General features: G+C 62.0%; 1 long non-coding RNA gene across 1 annotated transcript in view; it reads left to right on the top strand.

The window, feature by feature from the left end:
* Positions 1-2,111: 2,111 nt before the first annotated feature.
* LOC311426715 overlaps positions 2,112-16,017 on the top strand; it is a 35,174-nt gene continuing 21,268 nt past the window's right edge. The window contains exon 1 of the long non-coding RNA XR_014686979.1: positions 2,112-2,326. This is a non-coding gene — a long non-coding RNA (uncharacterized lncRNA). The remainder of the gene's footprint in view (positions 2,327-16,017) is intronic.

Raw genomic sequence — 16,017 nt, 5'->3', positions numbered from 1 at the left:
TGCTCCACCTGGATCTATACAAGTCCGTGGGTCCGGATGGGATTCATCTCAGGGTGCTTAAGGAGCTGGCTGACGCCATCGTGGGACCTCTCTCAATTAATTTTCAATGGTCTTGTGAATCTGGAGAGGTCCCAGTGGACTGGAAGCTGGCAAATGTCGTACCAACTTTCCAGAAGGGCAAGAAAATAAACCGTGGCAACTACAGGCCTGTTACTCTCACATCAGCACCTGGTAAAATTATGGAGAAGATGATCCTTGAAGTTCTTGAAGCGCACCTGGGGGACAATGCAGTCATTGGTGCCAGCCAACATGGGTTCATGAGGGGTAGGTCCTGCCTAACAAATCTGAATTCCTTTTATGATAAGATCACCCATCTGGTTGATCAAGGGAAACCAGATGATGTGATCTTTTTGGACCTGAGCAAAGCTTTTGACATGGTTTCCCGTGGGATCCTACTGGACAAAATGTCCAGCACACAACCTAACAAAAACATCATGCGATGGGTGAGCAATTGGCTGACAGGCAGAGCTCAAGGGCTTGTGGTAAATGGGGCCACATCAGGCCGGCACATGGTCACTAGTGGGGACCCTCAAGGCTCCGTTTTAGGGCCAGTCCTCTTCAATGTTTTTATAAACGATTTAGATGTAGGACCAGAATGTGTTTTGAGCAAATTTGCTGATGGCACCAAACTTGGAGGAGTTGTAGACTCAGATGAGGGGCTGAGGGTGGAAAGGCCTTGCAGAGAGATCTGGACAGATTGGAGAGCTGGGCGATCACCAACCTCATGAAGATTAACAAGAGCAAGTGCCGGGTCCTGCACCTGGGACGGGACGGGGCCACCCTGGCTATACGTACAGACTGGGTGACGAGATGCTGGAGAGCAGCCCCGCAGAGAGGGATCCGGGGGTGGTGGTTGACAGCAAGTTGAACGTGAGCCAGCAGTGTGCCCTGGCAGCCAGGAGGGCCAACCATATCCTGGGGTGCATCAAGCACAGCATTGCTAGTCGATCAAGGGAAGTGATTGTCCCGCTCTACTCTGCGCTTGTGCGGCCTCACTTCGAGTACTGCGTGCAGTTCTGCTGTACTGCAGTTCACAGTACAAAAAGGACAGTGAACTGCTGGAGAGTGTCCAGAGGAGGGCAACGAAGATGGTGAAGGGCCTAGAGGGGAAGCCGTATGAGGAGCGGCTGAGGTCACTGGGCCTGTTCAGCCTGGAGAAGGGGAGGCTGAGGGGGAACCTCATTGCAGCGTACAACTTCCTCGCGAGGGGGAGTGCAGAGGCAGGTGCTGACCTATTCTCTGTAATCACCAGTGATAGGACCCACGGGCATGGTGTTAAGCTGAGGCACGGAAGGTTTAGGCTGGACGTCAGGAAGAGGTTCTTCACCGAGAGGAGGGTGGTTGCACGCTGGAACAGGCTCCCCAGGGAACTAGTCACTGCACCAAGCCTGTCTGAATTTAAGAAGCGATTGGACTGTGCACTTAGTCACGTGGTCTAAACTTTTGGGTAGACCTGTGCGGTGCCAGGAGTTGGACTTGAAGATCCTTATGGGTCCCTTCCAACTTGGGATATTCGATGATTCTATAAATAGTGGAGTCAGAGGTCATGGGGCTAGATTTAGAAAAGTCCTGCATAAACAAGGGATCTCAGAAATGAACATTTAAATAACATTAATATCAAGAAAAGGAATTCTGATTGCTGAATTCTTTATCTGTCATGACTAGACAGATGAAAATCTATGATGGCAAGTTTGCCTTTAAGGTCATTTTCTTTTTTATTCATATCTTTTATTTATTTGTATTTATTTTTTTTTAACAGGCTCTGTACTAATTTTCCTCACAGAATGACTAACAGAAATACGACCCTTGTGCACCTTTTGTAGTTAATTCATTAGGTCAACTCTAACCACTAAGCCCCTTGTCAGGTTCTTTCTACTAGTGATAAGGAGCAATTGACCTTAAAACTTTGAAGCCAGGTAGACGAGCTTATTCCAGGAGGTATCTTGGCTCCACCCTTGTGAAGTGAAAGCGGCCAGGTGTGGGTCATTTGACCTTTGCTATATAGGAAGCCTGAGGACTTGCGGGGGAATTGCCTCCCCCGGAGAGACTGAGGCTTGGGTTGCCTAGGGCGTTTTTCTCTTGTGGTGAATAGGGCTAAGCGTTCCCCAGTAGGCTGCTTTTCCTTCCTATTTTCTGCCCTCTCTGTGAGATAGTTTTAGAGGCTCTGTGAGCTAGTTACATTGGTGATGCCTTCGTCAGTAAAACCTTGGTGGCACTATTTCACAGAGAAGCGCTTTGGAACTGACTCGAGTCCAGAAGACAGCAGGTAAGTGTTCCAGGGTTCTGTGGTTGTTACTGTTTAGGAGTTTGAATACTTCCTTCACCTTGTCTGTTTTCCATGAAATTACTTAGGTGGATTCTAAGTTCCATTCTGATCCACTGCAGAGTCGCTGGGGCGCAGAGTCGCTGGGGCGCAGAGTGAGTCGCTGGGGCGCAGAGTGAGTGAGTCGCTGGGGCGCAGAGTGAGTGAGTCGCTGGGGCGCAGAGTGAGTGAGTGGCTGGGGCGCAGAGTGAGTGAGTGGCTGGGGCGCAGAGTGAGTGAGTGGCTGGGGCGCAGAGTGAGTGAGTGGCTGGGGCGCAGAGTGAGTGAGTGGCTGGGGCGCAGAGTGAGTGAGTGGCTGGGGCGCAGAGTGAGTGAGTGGCTGGGGCGCAGAGTGAGTGAGTGGCTGGGGCGCAGAGTGAGTGAGTGAGTGGCTGGGGCGCAGAGTGAGTGAGTGAGTGGCTGGGGCGCAGAGTGAGTGAGTGAGTGGCTGGGGCGCAGAGTGAGTGAGTGAGTGGCTGGGGCGCAGAGTGAGTGAGTGAGTGGCTGGGGCGCAGAGTGAGTGAGTGAGTGGCTGGGGCGCAGAGTGAGTGAGTGAGTGGCTGGGGCGCAGAGTGAGTGAGTGAGTGGCTGGGGCGCAGAGTGAGTGAGTGGCTGGGGCGCAGAGTGAGTGAGTGAGTGGCTGGGGCGCAGAGTGAGTGAGTGAGTGGCTGGGGCGCAGAGTGAGTGAGTGAGTGGCTGGGGCGCAGAGTGAGTGAGTGAGTGGCTGGGGCGCAGAGTGAGTGAGTGAGTGGCTGGGGCGCAGAGTGAGTGAGTGAGTGGCTGGGGCGCAGAGTGAGTGAGTGAGTGGCTGGGGCGCAGAGTGAGTGAGTGAGTGGCTGGGGCGCAGAGTGAGTGAGTGAGTGGCTGGGGCGCAGAGTGAGTGAGTGAGTGGCTGGGGCGCAGAGTGAGTGAGTGAGTGGCTGGGGCGCAGAGTGAGTGAGTGAGTGGCTGGGGCGCAGAGTGAGTGAGTGAGTGGCTGGGGCGCAGAGTGAGTGAGTGAGTGGCTGGGGCGCAGAGTGAGTGAGTGAGTGGCTGGGGCGCAGAGTGAGTGAGTGAGTGGCTGGGGCGCAGAGTGAGTGAGTGAGTGGCTGGGGCGCAGAGTGAGTGAGTGAGTGGCTGGGGCGCAGAGTGAGTGAGTGAGTGGCTGGGGCGCAGAGTGAGTGAGTGAGTGGCTGGGGCGCAGAGTGAGTGAGTGAGTGGCTGGGGCGCAGAGTGAGTGAGTGAGTGGCTGGGGCGCAGAGTGAGTGAGTGAGTGGCTGGGGCGCAGAGTGAGTGAGTGAGTGGCTGGGGCGCAGAGTGAGTGAGTGAGTGGCTGGGGGCGCAGAGTGAGTGGCTGGGGCGCAGAGTGAGTGGCTGGGGCGCAGAGTGAGTGAGTGAGTGGCTGGGGCGCAGAGTGAGTGAGTGAGTGGCTGGGGCGCAGAGTGAGTGAGTGAGTGGCTGGGGCGCTGAGTGAGTGAGTGAGTGGCTGGGGCGCTGAGTGAGTGAGTGAGTGGCTGGGGCGCTGAGTGAGTGAGTGAGTGGCTGGGGCGCTGAGTGAGTGAGTGAGTGGCTGGGGCGCTGAGTGAGTGAGTGAGTGGCTGGGGCGCTGAGTGAGTGAGTGAGTGGCTGGGGCGCTGAGTGAGTGAGTGAGTGGCTGGGGCGCAGAGTGAGTGAGTGAGTGGCTGGGGCGCAGAGTGAGTGAGTGAGTGGCTGGGGCGCAGAGTGAGTGAGTGAGTGGCTGGGGCGCAGAGTGAGTGAGTGAGTGGCTGGGGCGCAGAGTGAGTGAGTGAGTGGCTGGGGCGCAGAGTGAGTGAGTGAGTGGCTGGGGCGCAGAGTGAGTGAGTGAGTGGCTGGGGCGCAGAGTGAGTGAGTGAGTGGCTGGGGCGCAGAGTGAGTGAGTGAGTGGCTGGGGCGCAGAGTGAGTGAGTGAGTGGCTGGGGCGCAGAGTGAGTGAGTGAGTGGCTGGGGCGCAGAGTGAGTGAGTGAGTGGCTGGGGCGCAGAGTGAGTGAGTGAGTGGCTGGGGCGCAGAGTGAGTGAGTGAGTGGCTGGGGCGCAGAGTGAGTGAGTGAGTGGCTGGGGCGCAGAGTGAGTGAGTGAGTGGCTGGGGCGCAGAGTGAGTGAGTGAGTGGCTGGGGCGCAGAGTGAGTGAGTGAGTGGCTGGGGCGCAGAGTGAGTGAGTGAGTGGCTGGGGCGCAGAGTGAGTGAGTGAGTGGCTGGGGCGCAGAGTGAGTGAGTGAGTGGCTGGGGCGCAGAGTGAGTGAGTGAGTGGCTGGGGCGCAGAGTGAGTGAGTGAGTGGCTGGGGCGCAGAGTGAGTGAGTGAGTGGCTGGGGCGCAGAGTGAGTGAGTGAGTGGCTGGGGCGCAGAGTGAGTGAGTGAGTGGCTGGGGCGCAGAGTGAGTGAGTGAGTGGCTGGGGCGCAGAGTGAGTGAGTGAGTGGCTGGGGCGCAGAGTGAGTGAGTGAGTGGCTGGGGCGCAGAGTGAGTGAGTGAGTGGCTGGGGCGCAGAGTGAGTGAGTGAGTGGCTGGGGCGCAGAGTGAGTGAGTGAGTGGCTGGGGCGCAGAGTGAGTGAGTGAGTGGCTGGGGCGCAGAGTGAGTGAGTGAGTGGCTGGGGCGCAGAGTGAGTGAGTGAGTGGCTGGGGCGCAGAGTGAGTGAGTGAGTGGCTGGGGCGCAGAGTGAGTGAGTGAGTGGCTGGGGCGCAGAGTGAGTGAGTGAGTGGCTGGGGCGCAGAGTGAGTGAGTGAGTGGCTGGGGCGCAGAGTGAGTGAGTGAGTGGCTGGGGCGCAGAGTGAGTGAGTGAGTGGCTGGGGCGCAGAGTGAGTGAGTGAGTGGCTGGGGCGCAGAGTGAGTGAGTGAGTGGCTGGGGCGCAGAGTGAGTGAGTGAGTGGCTGGGGCGCAGAGTGAGTGAGTGAGTGGCTGGGGCGCAGAGTGAGTGAGTGAGTGGCTGGGGCGCAGAGTGAGTGAGTGAGTGGCTGGGGCGCAGAGTGAGTGAGTGAGTGGCTGGGGCGCTGAGTGAGTGAGTGAGTGGCTGGGGCGCTGAGTGAGTGAGTGAGTGGCTGGGGCGCTGAGTGAGTGAGTGAGTGGCTGGGGCGCTGAGTGAGTGAGTGAGTGGCTGGGGCGCTGAGTGAGTGAGTGAGTGGCTGGGGCGCTGAGTGAGTGAGTGAGTGGCTGGGGCGCTGAGTGAGTGAGTGAGTGGCTGGGGCGCTGAGTGAGTGAGTGAGTGGCTGGGGCGCTGAGTGAGTGAGTGAGTGGCTGGGGCGCTGAGTGAGTGAGTGAGTGGCTGGGGCGCAGAGTGAGTGAGTGAGTGGCTGGGGCGCAGAGTGAGTGAGTGAGTGGCTGGGGCGCAGAGTGAGTGAGTGAGTGGCTGGGGCGCAGAGTGAGTGAGTGAGTGGCTGGGGCGCAGAGTGAGTGAGTGAGTGGCTGGGGCGCAGAGTGAGTGAGTGAGTGGCTGGGGCGCTGAGTGAGTGAGTGAGTGGCTGGGGCGCAGAGTGAGTGAGTGAGTGGCTGGGGCGCTGAGTGAGTGAGTGAGTGGCTGGGGCGCAGAGTGAGTGAGTGAGTGGCTGGGGCGCAGAGTGAGTGAGTGAGTGGCTGGGGCGCAGAGTGAGTGAGTGAGTGGCTGGGGCGCAGAGTGAGTGAGTGAGTGGCTGGGGCGCAGAGTGAGTGAGTGAGTGGCTGGGGCGCAGAGTGAGTGAGTGAGTGGCTGGGGCGCAGAGTGAGTGAGTGAGTGGCTGGGGCGCAGAGTGAGTGAGTGAGTGGCTGGGGCGCAGAGTGAGTGAGTGAGTGGCTGGGGCGCAGAGTGAGTGAGTGAGTGGCTGGGGCGCAGAGTGAGTGAGTGAGTGGCTGGGGCGCAGAGTGAGTGAGTGAGTGGCTGGGGCGCAGAGTGAGTGAGTGAGTGGCTGGGGCGCAGAGTGAGTGAGTGAGTGGCTGGGGCGCAGAGTGAGTGAGTGAGTGGCTGGGGCGCAGAGTGAGTGAGTGAGTGGCTGGGGCGCAGAGTGAGTGAGTGAGTGGCTGGGGCGCAGAGTGAGTGAGTGAGTGGCTGGGGCGCAGAGTGAGTGAGTGAGTGGCTGGGGCGCAGAGTGAGTGAGTGAGTGGCTGGGGCGCAGAGTGAGTGAGTGAGTGGCTGGGGCGCAGAGTGAGTGAGTGAGTGGCTGGGGCGCAGAGTGAGTGAGTGAGTGGCTGGGGCGCAGAGTGAGTGAGTGAGTGGCTGGGGCGCAGAGTGAGTGAGTGAGTGGCTGGGGCGCAGAGTGAGTGAGTGAGTGGCTGGGGCGCAGAGTGAGTGAGTGAGTGGCTGGGGCGCAGAGTGAGTGAGTGAGTGGCTGGGGCGCAGAGTGAGTGAGTGAGTGGCTGGGGCGCAGAGTGAGTGAGTGAGTGGCTGGGGCGCAGAGTGAGTGAGTGAGTGGCTGGGGCGCAGAGTGAGTGAGTGAGTGGCTGGGGCGCAGAGTGAGTGAGTGAGTGGCTGGGGCGCAGAGTGAGTGAGTGAGTGGCTGGGGCGCAGAGTGAGTGAGTGAGTGGCTGGGGCGCAGAGTGAGTGAGTGAGTGGCTGGGGCGCAGAGTGAGTGAGTGAGTGGCTGGGGCGCAGAGTGAGTGAGTGAGTGGCTGGGGCGCAGAGTGAGTGAGTGAGTGGCTGGGGCGCAGAGTGAGTGAGTGAGTGGCTGGGGCGCAGAGTGAGTGAGTGAGTGGCTGGGGCGCAGAGTGAGTGAGTGAGTGGCTGGGGCGCAGAGTGAGTGAGTGAGTGGCTGGGGCGCAGAGTGAGTGAGTGAGTGGCTGGGGCGCAGAGTGAGTGAGTGAGTGGCTGGGGCGCAGAGTGAGTGAGTGAGTGGCTGGGGCGCAGAGTGAGTGAGTGAGTGGCTGGGGCGCAGAGTGAGTGAGTGAGTGGCTGGGGCGCAGAGTGAGTGAGTGAGTGGCTGGGGCGCAGAGTGAGTGAGTGAGTGGCTGGGGCGCAGAGTGAGTGAGTGAGTGGCTGGGGCGCAGAGTGAGTGAGTGAGTGGCTGGGGCGCAGAGTGAGTGAGTGAGTGGCTGGGGCGCAGAGTGAGTGAGTGAGTGGCTGGGGCGCAGAGTGAGTGAGTGAGTGGCTGGGGCGCAGAGTGAGTGAGTGAGTGGCTGGGGCGCAGAGTGAGTGAGTGAGTGGCTGGGGCGCAGAGTGAGTGAGTGAGTGGCTGGGGCGCAGAGTGAGTGAGTGAGTGGCTGGGGCGCAGAGTGAGTGAGTGAGTGGCTGGGGCGCAGAGTGAGTGAGTGAGTGGCTGGGGCGCAGAGTGAGTGAGTGAGTGGCTGGGGCGCAGAGTGAGTGAGTGAGTGGCTGGGGCGCAGAGTGAGTGAGTGAGTGGCTGGGGCGCAGAGTGAGTGAGTGAGTGGCTGGGGCGCAGAGTGAGTGAGTGAGTGGCTGGGGCGCAGAGTGAGTGAGTGAGTGGCTGGGGCGCAGAGTGAGTGAGTGAGTGGCTGGGGCGCAGAGTGAGTGAGTGAGTGGCTGGGGCGCAGAGTGAGTGAGTGAGTGGCTGGGGCGCAGAGTGAGTGAGTGAGTGGCTGGGGCGCAGAGTGAGTGAGTGAGTGGCTGGGGCGCAGAGTGAGTGAGTGAGTGGCTGGGGCGCAGAGTGAGTGAGTGAGTGGCTGGGGCGCAGAGTGAGTGAGTGAGTGGCTGGGGCGCAGAGTGAGTGAGTGAGTGGCTGGGGCGCAGAGTGAGTGAGTGAGTGGCTGGGGCGCAGAGTGAGTGAGTGAGTGGCTGGGGCGCAGAGTGAGTGAGTGAGTGGCTGGGGCGCAGAGTGAGTGAGTGAGTGGCTGGGGCGCAGAGTGAGTGAGTGAGTGGCTGGGGCGCAGAGTGAGTGAGTGAGTGGCTGGGGCGCAGAGTGAGTGAGTGAGTGGCTGGGGCGCAGAGTGAGTGAGTGAGTGGCTGGGGCGCAGAGTGAGTGAGTGAGTGGCTGGGGCGCAGAGTGAGTGAGTGAGTGGCTGGGGCGCAGAGTGAGTGAGTGAGTGGCTGGGGCGCAGAGTGAGTGAGTGAGTGGCTGGGGCGCAGAGTGAGTGAGTGAGTGGCTGGGGCGCAGAGTGAGTGAGTGAGTGGCTGGGGCGCAGAGTGAGTGAGTGAGTGGCTGGGGCGCAGAGTGAGTGAGTGAGTGGCTGGGGCGCAGAGTGAGTGAGTGAGTGGCTGGGGCGCAGAGTGAGTGAGTGAGTGGCTGGGGCGCAGAGTGAGTGAGTGAGTGGCTGGGGCGCAGAGTGAGTGAGTGAGTGGCTGGGGCGCAGAGTGAGTGAGTGAGTGGCTGGGGCGCAGAGTGAGTGAGTGAGTGGCTGGGGCGCAGAGTGAGTGAGTGAGTGGCTGGGGCGCAGAGTGAGTGAGTGAGTGGCTGGGGCGCAGAGTGAGTGAGTGAGTGGCTGGGGCGCAGAGTGAGTGAGTGAGTGGCTGGGGCGCAGAGTGAGTGAGTGAGTGGCTGGGGCGCAGAGTGAGTGAGTGAGTGGCTGGGGCGCAGAGTGAGTGAGTGAGTGGCTGGGGCGCAGAGTGAGTGAGTGAGTGGCTGGGGCGCAGAGTGAGTGAGTGAGTGGCTGGGGCGCAGAGTGAGTGAGTGAGTGGCTGGGGCGCAGAGTGAGTGAGTGAGTGGCTGGGGCGCAGAGTGAGTGAGTGAGTGGCTGGGGCGCAGAGTGAGTGAGTGAGTGGCTGGGGCGCAGAGTGAGTGAGTGAGTGGCTGGGGCGCAGAGTGAGTGAGTGAGTGGCTGGGGCGCAGAGTGAGTGAGTGAGTGGCTGGGGCGCAGAGTGAGTGAGTGAGTGGCTGGGGCGCAGAGTGAGTGAGTGAGTGGCTGGGGCGCAGAGTGAGTGAGTGAGTGGCTGGGGCGCAGAGTGAGTGAGTGAGTGGCTGGGGCGCAGAGTGAGTGAGTGAGTGGCTGGGGCGCAGAGTGAGTGAGTGAGTGGCTGGGGCGCAGAGTGAGTGAGTGAGTGGCTGGGGCGCAGAGTGAGTGAGTGAGTGGCTGGGGCGCAGAGTGAGTGAGTGAGTGGCTGGGGCGCAGAGTGAGTGAGTGAGTGGCTGGGGCGCAGAGTGAGTGAGTGAGTGGCTGGGGCGCAGAGTGAGTGAGTGAGTGGCTGGGGCGCAGAGTGAGTGAGTGAGTGGCTGGGGCGCAGAGTGAGTGAGTGAGTGGCTGGGGCGCAGAGTGAGTGAGTGAGTGGCTGGGGCGCAGAGTGAGTGAGTGAGTGGCTGGGGCGCAGAGTGAGTGAGTGAGTGGCTGGGGCGCAGAGTGAGTGAGTGAGTGGCTGGGGCGCAGAGTGAGTGAGTGAGTGGCTGGGGCGCAGAGTGAGTGAGTGAGTGGCTGGGGCGCAGAGTGAGTGAGTGAGTGGCTGGGGCGCAGAGTGAGTGAGTGAGTGGCTGGGCGCAGAGTGAGTGAGTGAGTGGCTGGGGCGCAGAGTGAGTGAGTGAGTGGCTGGGGCGCAGAGTGAGTGAGTGAGTGGCTGGGGCGCAGAGTGAGTGAGTGAGTGGCTGGGGCGCAGAGTGAGTGAGTGAGTGGCTGGGGCGCAGAGTGAGTGAGTGAGTGGCTGGGGCGCAGAGTGAGTGAGTGAGTGGCTGGGGCGCAGAGTGAGTGAGTGAGTGGCTGGGGCGCAGAGTGAGTGAGTGAGTGGCTGGGGCGCAGAGTGAGTGAGTGAGTGGCTGGGGCGCAGAGTGAGTGAGTGAGTGGCTGGGGCGCAGAGTGAGTGAGTGAGTGGCTGGGGCGCAGAGTGAGTGAGTGAGTGGCTGGGGCGCAGAGTGAGTGAGTGAGTGGCTGGGGCGCAGAGTGAGTGAGTGAGTGGCTGGGGCGCAGAGTGAGTGAGTGAGTGGCTGGGGCGCAGAGTGAGTGAGTGAGTGGCTGGGGCGCAGAGTGAGTGAGTGAGTGGCTGGGGCGCAGAGTGAGTGAGTGAGTGGCTGGGGCGCAGAGTGAGTGAGTGAGTGGCTGGGGCGCAGAGTGAGTGAGTGAGTGGCTGGGGCGCAGAGTGAGTGAGTGAGTGGCTGGGGCGCAGAGTGAGTGAGTGAGTGGCTGGGGCGCAGAGTGAGTGAGTGAGTGGCTGGGGCGCAGAGTGAGTGAGTGAGTGGCTGGGGCGCAGAGTGAGTGAGTGAGTGGCTGGGGCGCAGAGTGAGTGAGTGAGTGGCTGGGGCGCAGAGTGAGTGAGTGAGTGGCTGGGGCGCAGAGTGAGTGAGTGAGTGGCTGGGGCGCAGAGTGAGTGAGTGAGTGGCTGGGGCGCAGAGTGAGTGAGTGAGTGGCTGGGGCGCAGAGTGAGTGAGTGAGTGGCTGGGGCGCAGAGTGAGTGAGTGAGTGGCTGGGGCGCAGAGTGAGTGAGTGAGTGGCTGGGGCGCAGAGTGAGTGAGTGAGTGGCTGGGGCGCAGAGTGAGTGAGTGAGTGGCTGGGGCGCAGAGTGAGTGAGTGAGTGGCTGGGGCGCAGAGTGAGTGAGTGAGTGGCTGGGGCGCAGAGTGAGTGAGTGAGTGGCTGGGGCGCAGAGTGAGTGAGTGAGTGGCTGGGGCGCAGAGTGAGTGAGTGAGTGGCTGGGGCGCAGAGTGAGTGAGTGAGTGGCTGGGGCGCAGAGTGAGTGAGTGAGTGGCTGGGGCGCAGAGTGAGTGAGTGAGTGGCTGGGGCGCAGAGTGAGTGAGTGAGTGGCTGGGGCGCAGAGTGAGTGAGTGAGTGGCTGGGGCGCAGAGTGAGTGAGTGAGTGGCTGGGGCGCAGAGTGAGTGAGTGAGTGGCTGGGGCGCAGAGTGAGTGAGTGAGTGGCTGGGGCGCAGAGTGAGTGAGTGAGTGGCTGGGGCGCAGAGTGAGTGAGTGAGTGGCTGGGGCGCAGAGTGAGTGAGTGAGTGGCTGGGGCGCAGAGTGAGTGAGTGAGTGGCTGGGGCGCAGAGTGAGTGAGTGAGTGGCTGGGGCGCAGAGTGAGTGAGTGAGTGGCTGGGGCGCAGAGTGAGTGAGTGAGTGGCTGGGGCGCAGAGTGAGTGAGTGAGTGGCTGGGGCGCAGAGTGAGTGAGTGAGTGGCTGGGGCGCAGAGTGAGTGAGTGAGTGGCTGGGGCGCAGAGTGAGTGAGTGAGTGGCTGGGGCGCAGAGTGAGTGAGTGAGTGGCTGGGGCGCAGAGTGAGTGAGTGAGTGGCTGGGGCGCAGAGTGAGTGAGTGAGTGGCTGGGGCGCAGAGTGAGTGAGTGAGTGGCTGGGGCGCAGAGTGAGTGAGTGAGTGGCTGGGGCGCAGAGTGAGTGAGTGAGTGGCTGGGGCGCAGAGTGAGTGAGTGAGTGGCTGGGGCGCAGAGTGAGTGAGTGAGTGGCTGGGGCGCAGAGTGAGTGAGTGAGTGGCTGGGGCGCAGAGTGAGTGAGTGAGTGGCTGGGGCGCAGAGTGAGTGAGTGAGTGGCTGGGGCGCAGAGTGAGTGAGTGAGTGGCTGGGGCGCAGAGTGAGTGAGTGAGTGGCTGGGGCGCAGAGTGAGTGAGTGAGTGGCTGGGGCGCAGAGTGAGTGAGTGAGTGGCTGGGGCGCAGAGTGAGTGAGTGAGTGGCTGGGGCGCAGAGTGAGTGAGTGAGTGGCTGGGGCGCAGAGTGAGTGAGTGAGTGGCTGGGGCGCAGAGTGAGTGAGTGAGTGGCTGGGGCGCAGAGTGAGTGAGTGAGTGGCTGGGGCGCAGAGTGAGTGAGTGAGTGGCTGGGGCGCAGAGTGAGTGAGTGAGTGGCTGGGGCGCAGAGTGAGTGAGTGAGTGGCTGGGGCGCAGAGTGAGTGAGTGAGTGGCTGGGGCGCAGAGTGAGTGAGTGAGTGGCTGGGGCGCAGAGTGAGTGAGTGAGTGGCTGGGGCGCAGAGTGAGTGAGTGAGTGGCTGGGGCGCAGAGTGAGTGAGTGAGTGGCTGGGGCGCAGAGTGAGTGAGTGAGTGGCTGGGGCGCAGAGTGAGTGAGTGAGTGGCTGGGGCGCAGAGTGAGTGAGTGAGTGGCTGGGGCGCAGAGTGAGTGAGTGAGTGGCTGGGGCGCAGAGTGAGTGAGTGAGTGGCTGGGGCGCAGAGTGAGTGAGTGAGTGGCTGGGGCGCAGAGTGAGTGAGTGAGTGGCTGGGGCGCAGAGTGAGTGAGTGAGTGGCTGGGGCGCAGAGTGAGTGAGTGAGTGGCTGGGGCGCAGAGTGAGTGAGTGAGTGGCTGGGGCGCAGAGTGAGTGAGTGAGTGGCTGGGGCGCAGAGTGAGTGAGTGAGTGGCTGGGGCGCAGAGTGAGTGAGTGAGTGGCTGGGGCGCAGAGTGAGTGAGTGAGTGGCTGGGGCGCAGAGTGAGTGAGTGAGTGGCTGGGGCGCAGAGTGAGTGAGTGAGTGGCTGGGGCGCAGAGTGAGTGAGTGAGTGGCTGGGGCGCAGAGTGAGTGAGTGAGTGGCTGGGGCGCAGAGTGAGTGAGTGAGTGGCTGGGGCGCAGAGTGAGTGAGTGAGTGGCTGGGGCGCAGAGTGAGTGAGTGAGTGGCTGGGGCGCAGAGTGAGTGAGTGAGTGGCTGGGGCGCAGAGTGAGTGAGTGAGTGGCTGGGGCGCAGAGTGAGTGAGTGAGTGGCTGGGGCGCAGAGTGAGTGAGTGAGTGGCTGGGGCGCAGAGTGAGTGAGTGAGTGGCTGGGGCGCAGAGTGAGTGAGTGAGTGGCTGGGGCGCAGAGTGAGTGAGTGAGTGGCTGGGGCGCAGAGTGAGTGAGTGAGTGGCTGGGGCGCAGAGTGAGTGAGTGAGTGGCTGGGGCGCAGAGTGAGTGAGTGAGTGGCTGGGGCGCAGAGTGAGTGAGTGAGTGGCTGGGGCGCAGAGTGAGTGAGTGAGTGGCTGGGGCGCAGAGTGAGTGAGTGAGTGGCTGGGGCGCAGAGTGAGTGAGTGAGTGGCTGGGGCGCAGAGTGAGTGAGTGAGTGGCTGGGGCGCAGAGTGAGTGAGTGAGTGGCTGGGGCGCAGAGTGAGTGAGTGAGTGGCTGGGGCGCAGAGTGAGTGAGTGAGTGGCTGGGGCGCAGAGTGAGTGAGTGAGTGGCTGGGGCGCAGAGTGAGTGAGTGAGTGGCTGGGGCGCAGAGTGAGTGAGTGAGTGGCTGGGGCGCAGAGTGAGTGAGTGAGTGGCTGGGGCGCAGAGTGAGTGAGTGAGTGGCTGGGGCGCAGAGTGAGTGAGTGAGTGGCTGGGGCGCAGAGTGAGTGAGTGAGTGGCTGGGGCGCAGAGTGAGTGAGTGAGTGGCTGGGGCGCAGAGTGAGTGAGTGAGTGGCTGGGGCGCAGAGTGAGTGAGTGAGTGGCTGGGGCGCAGAGTGAGTGAGTGAGTGGCTGGGGCGCAGAGTGAGTGAGTGAGTGGCTGGGGCGCAGAGTGAGTGAGTGAGTGGCTGGGGCGCAGAGTGAGTGAGTGAGTGGCTGGGGCGCAGAGTGAGTGAGTGAGTGGCTGGGGCGCAGAGTGAGTGAGTGAGTGGCTGGGGCGCAGAGTGAGTGAGTGAGTGGCTGGGGCGCAGAGTGAGTGAGTGAGTGGCTGGGGCGCAGAGTGAGTGAGTGAGTGGCTGGGGCGCAGAGTGAGTGAGTGAGTGGCTGGGGCGCAGAGTGAGTGAGTGAGTGGCTGGGGCGCAGAGTGAGTGAGTGAGTGGCTGGGGCGCAGAGTGAGTGAGTGAGTGGCTGGGGCGCAGAGTGAGTGAGTGAGTGGCTGGGGCGCAGAGTGAGTGAGTGAGTGGCTGGGGCGCAGAGTGAGTGAGTGAGTGGCTGGGGCGCAGAGTGAGTGAGTGAGTGGCTGGGGCGCAGAGTGAGTGAGTGAGTGGCTGGGGCGCAGAGTGAGTGAGTGAGTGGCTGGGGCGCAGAGTGAGTGAGTGAGTGGCTGGGGCGCAGAGTGAGTGAGTGAGTGGCTGGGGCGCAGAGTGAGTGAGTGAGTGGCTGGGGCGCAGAGTGAGTGAGTGAGTGGCTGGGGCGCAGAGTGAGTGAGTGAGTGGCTGGGGCGCAGAGTGAGTGAGTGAGTGGCTGGGGCGCAGAGTGAGTGAGTGAGTGGCTGGGGCGCAGAGTGAGTGAGTGAGTGGCTGGGGCGCAGAGTGAGTGAGTGAGTGGCTGGGGCGCAGAGTGAGTGAGTGAGTGGCTGGGGCGCAGAGTGAGTGAGTGAGTGGCTGGGGCGCAGAGTGAGTGAGTGAGTGGCTGGGGCGCAGAGTGAGTGAGTGAGTGGCTGGGGCGCAGAGTGAGTGAGTGAGTGGCTGGGGCGCAGAGTGAGTGAGTGAGTGGCTGGGGCGCAGAGTGAGTGAGTGAGTGGCTGGGGCGCAGAGTGAGTGAGTGAGTGGCTGGGGCGCAGAGTGAGTGAGTGAGTGGCTGGGGCGCAGAGTGAGTGAGTGAGTGGCTGGGGCGCAGAGTGAGTGAGTGAGTGGCTGGGGCGCAGAGTGAGTGAGTGAGTGGCTGGGGCGCAGAGTGAGTGAGTGAGTGGCTGGGGCGCAGAGTGAGTGAGTGAGTGGCTGGGGCGCAGAGTGAGTGAGTGAGTGGCTGGGGCGCAGAGTGAGTGAGTGAGTGGCTGGGGCGCAGAGTGAGTGAGTGAGTGGCTGGGGCGCAGAGTGAGTGAGTGAGTGGCTGGGGCGCAGAGTGAGTGAGTGAGTGGCTGGGGCGCAGAGTGAGTGAGTGAGTGGCTGGGGCGCAGAGTGAGTGAGTGAGTGGCTGGGGCGCAGAGTGAGTGAGTGAGTGGCTGGGGCGCAGAGTGAGTGAGTGAGTGGCTGGGCGCAGAGTGAGTGAGTGAGTGGCTGGGGCGCAGAGTGAGTGAGTGAGTGGCTGGGGCGCAGAGTGAGTGAGTGAGTGGCTGGGGCGCAGAGTGAGTGAGTGAGTGGCTGGGGCGCAGAGTGAGTGAGTGAGTGGCTGGGGCGCAGAGTGAGTGAGTGAGTGGCTGGGGCGCAGAGTGAGTGAGTGAGTGGCTGGGGCGCAGAGTGAGTGAGTGAGTGGCTGGGGCGCAGAGTGAGTGAGTGAGTGGCTGGGGCGCAGAGTGAGTGAGTGAGTGGCTGGGGCGCAGAGTGAGTGAGTGAGTGGCTGGGGCGCAGAGTGAGTGAGTGAGTGGCTGGGGCGCAGAGTGAGTGAGTGAGTGGCTGGGGCGCAGAGTGAGTGAGTGAGTGGCTGGGGCGCAGAGTGAGTGAGTGAGTGGCTGGGGCGCAGAGTGAGTGAGTGAGTGGCTGGGGCGCAGAGTGAGTGAGTGAGTGGCTGGGGCGCAGAGTGAGGTGAGTGAGTGGCTGGGGCGCAGAGTGAGTGAGTGAGTGGCTGGGGCGCAGAGTGAGTGAGTGAGTGGCTGGGGCGCAGAGTGAGTGAGTGAGTGGCTGGGGCGCAGAGTGAGTGAGTGAGTGGCTGGGGCGCAGAGTGAGTGAGTGAGTGGCTGGGGCGCAGAGTGAGTGAGTGAGTGGCTGGGGCGCAGAGTGAGTGAGTGAGTGGCTGGGGCGCAGAGTGAGTGAGTGAGTGGCTGGGGCGCAGAGTGAGTGAGTGAGTGGCTGGGGCGCAGAGTGAGTGAGTGAAGTGGCTGGGGCGCAGAGTGAGTGAGTGAGTGGCTGGGGCGCAGAGTGAGTGAGTGAGTGGCTGGGGCGCAGAGTGAGAGTGAGTGGGCTGGGGCGCAGAGTGAGTGAGTGAGTGGCTGGGGCGCAGAGTGAGTGAGTGAGTGGCTGGGGCGCAGAGTGAGTGAGTGAGTGGCTGGGGCGCAGAGTGAGTGAGTGAGTGAGTGGCTGGGGCGCAGAGTGAGTGAGTGAGAGTGGCTGGGGCGCAGAGTGAGTGAGTGAGTGGCTGGGGCGCAGAGTGAGTGAGTGAGTGAGTGGC

The sequence above is a fragment of the Aythya ferina genome (genome assembly GCF_964211825.1).
Source record: "Aythya ferina genome assembly, chromosome: 1".
Lineage (NCBI taxonomy): Eukaryota > Metazoa > Chordata > Aves > Anseriformes > Anatidae > Aythya > Aythya ferina.
The sequence above is the reverse complement of the archived record's forward strand: the minus strand, read 5'-3'. Positions and strand labels throughout refer to the sequence as shown.